The 7,376-nt window shown below is 38.6% G+C and overlaps 1 non-coding gene across 1 annotated transcript; it reads left to right on the top strand.

Moving 5' to 3' along the window:
- The first annotated feature begins 5,790 nt into the window (after nucleotides 1-5,790).
- On the top strand, nucleotides 5,791-5,908 carry LOC119808563. Its single transcript, XR_005284487.1, has one exon. It is a non-coding gene; the product is annotated as a small nucleolar RNA SNORA67 (small nucleolar RNA).
- Nucleotides 5,909-7,376: the final 1,468 nt, after the last annotated feature.

Here is a 7,376-nt window from a genome sequence, read left to right as displayed (position 1 = left end):
ACCTTATAGGGATTGCCAAGTGATAGAGGCTCTGCAAGAGCTAATTGGACTCCTATGCCAGTGTTAAATTTAAGGAAATTCAAGGAAGCAGTAGTTTCAAATGGCATACATTCACCTTTTGTGAAGCAAATGTTCAACTTGTGGTCAGTTTGTAATAGAATTATCCCTAAAGACTGGATGGACTTGGTTAAAAGCTGTTTTAGAGCCTGATCCACAATTGCAAGGGAGTACTTAGTTCAGAAAAGAGGCTGAGACTATTGAGCAGCGGAGTAAAGCTAGAGGTATAGAAATCTCCCAAGATCAACTTCTTGTAGATTATACTAATATAGAAAAACAGCCTTTATATGATGACCACACCCTGACTTCATGCCACACAGCAGTTTTGAATGCTTGGGACAGAATTGGAAAATAGGAAAGAAAATTGAGTTATTTACTAAAGTTACACAGGACCCAAAGGAAGCCTTCATGGATTTCTTACAAAGATTGACTTCAGCAGTGAATAGAATGATGCCAAATTTAGAAACTAGACAAATAATAATTCAATCTCTGGCTTTTGAAAATGCTAATTCTCAATGCAAAATAATAATTAGGCCTTTAAAGGCAAGGTCAGCACCCTTAAAGGAATGGTACCCAGATAAAATCAATATTGAATCTCATGACAAAGATGATGCTTTGATAGGAATGGTGTTTTCCAGAGTTTTGAGGAGAAATTGAAATGTTAAGTGTGGCGAACAAGGTCATCTTAAAAGGGATAGTAAACAGGGTATTTCTAGAAACAATTTTTTTTCTGAACAAAATTCAAGCCCCTCCCTTGTGGATTATGCAGAAGATGTGGCAAATGCAGACATTGGGCTAATGATTGTATATCAACAGGAGATGTTCAAGGTAACTCTTTTCTGTTGGGAAATTCCTTGCGCCTCTCGCAGGCCCCTATGCCAAATCAGGTTCATTCATTTCCTGCCATTGTAGAGGAAATTCTTCCCCAGATCATTTAAAGAAACTAATGCCTATTTTAAGAAACCATACTACTCTGGATAATAGTACAGCTGTAGGAGAACAAAAATTTCAGGAAAAACCATGAAGCTAGTATTTTGACAAACTTCTATTAATGAGCAAAGACCAAATTAGAAAAATGAATAAGTGACCTCATTGAATACCTGGTAGACACAGGTGTGGATGTAACAATAATTTCACCAGAATCTTATCATCCAAATTGGCTTCTTCAGGAGGCAAATGTTCATGCTTAGGGATTGGAATTTTGTCTCAGGTAAAACAGCACAAAATGGGTTGGATGTATAGGTTCAGAAAAACAGAGGAAAATTAAAGCTGCATGTGTCTAGCATGGCAATGAATTTGTGAGGGCATGATTTGTTCCTGCAATGGAATACTCAGATTAACATTCACCCCATTTTAGAAACAAACCATAAGTTAATGTATGTTTCTGGGGAAAATATTAGAAGGCATTATAAAGAATAATCACTGACCATTCAGGTTTTTCAAGAACGGCACAATAGTTGCTAATCTTCCAAGGCACCAACAGCCCTGCCTTTAAAATGGATGAGTTGCACAACGCCCTTTAACAACAGAGAAACTGTAGGCTTTAGGACACTGGTATAGGAACAACTAGATGATCAGCATATTGAGGAATCAATCAGCCCTTGGAACCCTCCTGTATTTGACAGAGTTGCAGGTATTTTGCTATTCCCGCATCCCCGGAAAGAGAATATTAATGAGTTTCCACTTTGGTTTACCTGGGGGATAAAAGGTGTTTGGATAATAAATGTGGGTAGATCTTCAGGGATGATTGAAGCCTGTGATGCCCTTCCCATATTGCTGTGTGAACTGTGTCTCATTATTTCCCACGCCTCTGTACTAGTCAAGTTAGGGAAAAGTTTTTATGTTGGGGCTTCGGACCCCAACAGAACCTTCATTCAGTAACTAATGGAAGCAGACACAAAGATCTACAGCCAAGCACTGAGCTGAGCTCCCAGAGTCTGGTAGAAGAGAAGCAGGAGGAATTATATGAGCAAAGGGAGTCAAGATCATGATAGAGAAATCACAGAGACAGCTGACCTGAGCTTCTGGGAGCTCACAGACCCTAAACTGACAGCTAGATGGCCCTCTGCATGTGGGCCACAGTTGTACAGCTAGGAGGTCTGTTTGAGGGGCCTCTAGCAGGATCTATCCCTGGTGCAGGGGCTGGCATTTTGGAGCCCATTCCCTATGGTAGATGCCTTGCTCGACTTTGATGCAGGGTAGAGAGGATTGGTTCTTTCTCAACTTAATGTGCCAGGTTTTTTTGACCCCCCATTGAAGACCTTGCCCTTTCTGAAGAGTGGGTTGAGGTGAGTTGGGGGGGGGGAGTAGTGGAAGGAGGGGTGGGAGGGGGAACTGTGGTTGGTATGTGAAATGAATAAAAGATTTAAAATTTAAACAAAGAAACAGAAAAGATTAAATTGTGAAAATCTAGCTAGAAAATGAAGGCAAAAATCATGGGCAAACATTGTTTCCTGCCTTTCTCTCTTATTTGGTCACTGTCTCGCGCTCAAATAACTCTCCTATCCAGTCCATAAATAAGGGATATTTAGGGATATTGCTATCCTCAGTGGAAGCACATTCTCACACCAATCATCAGTCAACACAATCTCTTACAAATACAGCAGTTCTTGGCTATTATGAATAAAGCAGCTTTGAACATGGTTAAGAAAGTGTCCTTGTGGCAGGATGGAAGAGAATCTTTTGGGTATATGCCCAAGAGTGGTATAGTTGGGTCTTGAGGTAGATAGATTCCCAATTATCTGAGAAACATCCATATTGATTTCCAGAGTGCCTGTACAAATTTGCACTCTGATAAGCAATGGAGGAGAGGTCTTGTTATTCCACATACTGGCCAGAATGAGAGATCACTTGTGTTATTGTTATTGGCCATTTTTACAGGTGTATAATGAAATATCAAAGTAATTTTGATTTACATTACCTTGATGGCTAAGGATGTTGAACATTTAACTATTTCTCAGTCATTTTAGATTCATCTATTGAGAATTCTCTCTTTAGTTCTTTACCCCATTTTAATTGGTTGATGCCTAGTTTCTTGAATTCTTTATTATCCTGAGTGAGGCAACCCAGAACCACATAGACAAACATGATATGTACTCACTTATAAGAAGATATTAGCTGTTAAGTAAAGAATAACCACATGAAGATGAAGTAAATAAATTCCTTAAAGAAAGCAAAGAAAAGGAAACAAAATATTGGAGAAAATTAATAAATTCCCTAAAGAAAGCCAAGAAAAAAACAAACAGTTGAAGAAAATGAGTAAAACTATTCAAGACCTAAAAATATAAATAGAAACAAAAAAACTCACAAACTGAAGAAATTCTGGAAATGAAAAATCTAGTTAAGCCAACAGGAACTAAAGAGGCAAGATTCACCAAAAGAATAGAAGAGATAAGAAAAAATCTATGGCATTAATGATATGTTAGAAGAAATGGATATATTGATCAAAAAAATGTTAAATCTTAAAATTTCCTGAAATGTAACATTCAAAAAATTTGAAACACTATGAAAGATCAAACCTAGGAATAATGATAATAAAAGGAAAAGAATCCCAGCTCTTAGGCCCAGAAAATAGTTTCAAAAAACTCATAATCAAAAATTTTCTTCACCTAAAAGAGGACACCAGGAGAACACAGCCCATAGAACCAATTGATCAGGGTTCACATGTGCTCACAGAGACTGAAGCAGCAAGCATGCACCTTGCATGGGCCTGCATAGGCCCTTTGTATACATGTTATGGTTCTGTAGCTTAGTGTTTTTGTAGGACTCCTAATAATGTGGGCTGTCTCTGACTCTTGTCCCTGCTCTCGGGAACTTTTCCTCCTGCAGGGTTGCCTCATACAGGCTTGAAATGAGGGTTTGTGCCTAGTTTTATTTTAACTTGTTAGGCTATGTTTTGTTGATATCCCTAGGATATCTGCTCTTTATTGGAAGGAAATGGAGGGTGAAGGGATCTAAAGGAGAGGGGAACAGGGGAGAAATGGAGGGAGAAATGTAGTTGGGATATGTATTTTGTGAGAGAAAAATAAATTTTAAAAAAGAAGAGAGGGGTATGAGCACAGTGAACTAAGACTGGACAAAGGCAAAACTAAATCTTAGCAGTGCAGATACCAAATCCTGTAGCTCTGTCAAAGACACATGGGGCTTCATTCTCCAAGGACTTAGATCCATTTATCCCTGCAGTTTTTCATGTATGTCTCTCCTTTGCAACTTCCACTCCCTGTATGCAGCTCTCCATAGCAGATATCTCATAGCTTAGATATCTCAACGTCCTATGTTCTCAAAATGCAATGCAGACTTCATCATCACAGCTTCATGCAATGAACACTACCAGTCTCTTCACTGGGTTTCTGACTCTGCCAAACATAGATGGTTGCAACAGCACTGAAATGAATCCACAGAAGAATCCATGACCTTTAAGTTGTGCACCTTTCTTGTTTTCTGGACTAGAACAATATGGGTGATTCCCAAAAATTTGGCTTCTGAGTTGTGATGAACTGAATCATGCTTGGACCAGCATTGCGGCAGGTTCTGTATGAATTTACTTCCTGGGAGAAGGAATAACAATCCTGGGAGTAATAATCACTTTGCTTACTCCTTCTATAAATCAAAGGTTTAGCTGGATGAAGTCTTACCCCCAGAGCATATAGAGCCTTTTCTTTAATGCTAGACATAGCCTGGAAATTCCTGCCTGTTTCACCACTGGACTGCCATTTGAAACTATGTAGTGTTGTTTTTCTCTACAAAACATAGGCTTTTCCTTTTTTTCTCTCTGCCCCACTTGTTTCTTTTTCACACTAGGCCTTAATGAGCCATTAGTAATGATCATTTAACAGAATCAATATTTTGTCTAAGAAATCAGCTCATTACTTTTTATGTCTGTCTTACTCAGATTCTTAGGGAATGGAGAAAGAAAGAATGATTTGGGGTCAAAATATTATACAAAAGACTTCTAGCTAAATTTTTCATGGAGTCTATTTCCCACTGAAATCCTATGACCTCAAGCTCTACTGTATGTATTATTCTCAATGTTTCCATCTTCCAAGTCCTACAAAAATAGCCAATTAATCTCAGTGTGCAGCTTTCTATGGTTTTTGCCATCTAAAGTCCTAATACCTTCAAGATTCCTCTAAGAGTTATCAAACTCAATCCACTGCAGCAACAAAATCACTTTTGGTGAATTTTTGGTGTACCACATTTTGTTCTAACTTGTTTGTGTCTTGGTGTGATTAAATTCTCTAACCAAAAACATCTCAGGTAATGAGCAGGTTTATTTGTCTGATACTTCCAGATAACAACCCCATAATCATGGGAGCTTGGGATAGAAATTCAAGCTAGCAACTGAAAGCAAAAACCATGGGGAAACTTTGTGTACTGGCTTTCTCTCTTGCTTGGTCACTTGTCTTGTGTTCACATGTTGAGGGTATTGCAAAGTCAGTGGAAGAGCCTTCCCACATCAATCATCAATCACCAAAATTTCTCACAGACATAGTAACTAGTGATTCTGATCTGGGTACACTATCAATTGATGTTCCCTCAGATAATTCTAGGCTCCATCATGTTGATGGCTGAATCTGATTAACCCAAAGAGACTATAATATATGACAAAGTTTTAAAATTCCGAACCTGATGTATTAACCATATTATTAACACTTAGAGGGTAAAAACACAAACAGAAAACTAGCAACAACCAGAAAACACAGATATGTCAAATATGAGAGGTAAGCCTGTAAGATCAAAAGAGAACTAAACCTTTCAGGAACGTAGCAACTTGGAAGAAAATCTGGCATGCCTGAGGTCTGGGGAACAAGGGTTGCTTGTTGCCTTTTCCTGCCTTTGGTAGCCTACATGTTAAAAAAAAAAGAAAGAACTAAAAATATCTTTCCACAGAAAGTTCCCAAACCAACAAAATCTCAAGGAACTCAACAAAACATAGTAAATTTTCTGAATGCAAAAATTGGTGAAGGTCTATCATTTTCTAGAGAAATAACAATAAAATTAGATGATAATTAGTAAAATCAACAACATAGACGGGACCACTGAAATGAGTCACAAAGACATACCTACAAATATATATCATGGTCCCTCAAACAACTACAAAATTCTAATCAAAATCAACCTTGAAGAAATCACTGACCAGCACTCATACTGCGCACTCCATTGCTGATAACAGAAAATGTGTTGGGTGAGGAGGGCTGTTCTGTAGGCAGAGACTTCTCATTCGTTCCCGCCTGCCCTGACCCAAAATAATCCAACAGAAACTATTTCAATTTCAATAGTGGTTGGCCAATGTCTTATGCATATTTCTAGCTAACTCTAACATCTTAAATTAACCTATTTATATTATTCCGTGTATCACCATGAGGCTGTGGCTTACTGGGCAAGGTTCTGGCATCTGGCTCCTTCGGCAGCTACATGGCATCTCTCTGATTCTGCCTTCTTTTCTCCTCTATCTCTGCTTGGAATTCTCACCTTGCTCTGTTCTGTCCTGTCATAGGCCCAAGCAGCTCTTTATTCATTAACCAATAAATGCAACACATATACAGAAGGACTTCCCACACCACTCACTGTTCCAGTAAAATTGGAGAGATTTACTTGAAACAGTCTAATGTTTTAACTTTGTAGAAAACAGATTTGAGTACTAAAAGGAACTCATTCTCTTAAGATAAGGAAAAGGATGTCTCTTAGGATCACTTAGAAACCATTTGTTTCCTATGATTGATGATTGCTTGTAAATTTGCATCAGAGTGAGAAAATTAAAACTTTTAAAATCCAAATGCAAGGTAACAGATTTTGAAGGACACAGAGTATAATTTATGTTTTACTCCTAAAGCAACTTGTTTTGCTCTATTTGCTTTATAAGTCACAAGCACTTCTGAAACAAATTTATCCTTGTTTTTTTATGTGTATGTTTGTGTATCAGAGAGAACGTCTCCATGACTCCCAGAAGAGTCCTGCACCACTTTTGACTTGCAGGTCAGACTAGCGATTCTGACTGTCTAGTGATGCCTGAGAGACAAGAGTACCTCCTCAGGGTTACAGTGTGCTTAAAGGCACAGCACAGTGGTTCCTGGTCCTGCCTTCCTCTCCAGACCCCGACCTTTTCCAGTTCTGCAGAGAGATGCATTTCCATAGCACTTGCCCCTGGTTCCAGTAGCTGTTATCTTCCGGAACTCCATAGGCACTTCCCCTTCTTCTTCCTGGACACAGTGTGGCTAGCTTGCACACCCATTACACAACATGGAATGGAGTGACTCCTGTGTCCCATAGTTGGAAGTGTGCCTAAGATATTAACAATTAAAGAGAGATTTTAGGATACA

This window comes from Arvicola amphibius, chromosome 2 (assembly GCF_903992535.2).
Source record: "Arvicola amphibius chromosome 2, mArvAmp1.2, whole genome shotgun sequence".
Lineage (NCBI taxonomy): Eukaryota > Metazoa > Chordata > Mammalia > Rodentia > Cricetidae > Arvicola > Arvicola amphibius.
This window is presented reverse-complemented; position numbering and strand designations above follow the sequence as displayed.